Here is a 1,636-nt window from a genome sequence, read left to right on the forward strand (position 1 = left end):
CGCGTGCAGCTTTGTCAAAAGGAGCCGCATCTGCACTACCACGTGTCGTTCAGAAAGCGAAGGGGCGCCTGCTCAGAAATCGAAGAGGCGTCGTTCAGAAATCAAAGAGGCGTATTTAGAAATCGAAGAGGCGCCACTATTTCAAAAAGCCGGATTTGCGGGATCGAAGAGACGTTTGTCGACAAGGGTAAAAGAACAGTACCACCACTTGATATTATCTCTATATATGTCGACCTTCATCTTTTGTGGCAAGGCAGACCTGAAAAAAATGCCCAACTCTCCCTCACCTCTGAGGGCGCACTCCCAGCAAAGCCTTTCGAAATACTCAATTCTTTCTTCTTCCCCAAAGATGATACCAGATGCCTGGAGTACAGATGACCCAGGAGGAAATGGCGGATTGAAGTGTGCTGATTCATTCACCGCTTCTTCAAAAGCAAAGGTATCTCATATCATCAAGGTCAAAAGCAAAAGTATCTCATATCATGCTCTTTCCCTGTCTTTTTCTTTGTCCTTGTTCTTACTCGCATGGCAAAGTAAAAGAAGCAATCAGCCGGCACTTGGAGTCAGTCTTCCGATCTGGAGCCAACTGCCTGGAATCTATTCCTGATTGCTTACCTAGCGTTGCTCTCGAGTAGTCATTTTCAACGGTTGATACACTTCCGGAGAAGGGACCACTTCTGCAAAGAGGAGCGAGTAAGGCAAGTGAAAATGATACATTGAAGCATGTGGAGACAAACATAGGCTGAGTTATCCTCCAACCCTTTTCAATACGAATTGGAAAGATTGAACAAAGAAACAGACCAAAGGGGTATGCTCAGACTTTCGGGGAAGACCAAAAGAATCCTCCAGCCCAGTAGCACAAAGGAAAATCAACAAGTGGTGGAGACCAAAAGAATCATGCAGCCCAGTTCAAGAGTATGCCTGTGGAATCACCAAGATCAATGCCTCAATGCAATCACCAAGGAGAAGAGGGAATTTACACTCCATAACCAGATTTGCGTCCCTAAACTCTTCTCTTTGTTAATTACATTCTGCCATGTTTAGTATGTTTAGTTGTTTTTTGTGTGTTTACTTATGATTTGTGTGAATCTATGCTTAAAACATTGAGGACAATGTTTGATTTAAGTGTGGGGGGGTAACTAATGTTGTTAATGCAAATTCGTGGGATTTTATCACCCATAACTTCAAATGTTGTTCCTTGTTGTTTTAAGGTGTTTTTAAATTGTTTTAGAGTGTTTTAGTGTGTTTTGTTTTATAACTCCGAAAATCACATAAAAATTTGAAAAAAATGTTTTGAAAAGCCTAAAAAGAGTGTTTTGAGTCGTTTTTGTGTGTTTGTGTCTTAGGGTACCTTCCAACACAATGATAAGGATTTGGTTTGTAATTGCATGACGGTTAAAAAGAGTTATAAACATAGAGAAAAGTTTGATTTACTCTTGGTATATGCTTGGTTATGGTTATAATGTATGACTTCACATGCAATCATAAAAGAAAAATTCGTTTTTGGTAACATGCTTGAAGGAAGGAACTCAAACAAACGCTACAACCCTGTGAGACTCGAGCCATTACCTTCTTTGGAGAGTTATATTCTGTGATTCTTTGCTTTCTAAAGTTGTGCATGATCTCATTATTCCTT

Source organism: Pyrus communis, chromosome 7, assembly GCF_963583255.1.
Source record: "Pyrus communis chromosome 7, drPyrComm1.1, whole genome shotgun sequence".
NCBI lineage: Eukaryota > Viridiplantae > Streptophyta > Magnoliopsida > Rosales > Rosaceae > Pyrus > Pyrus communis.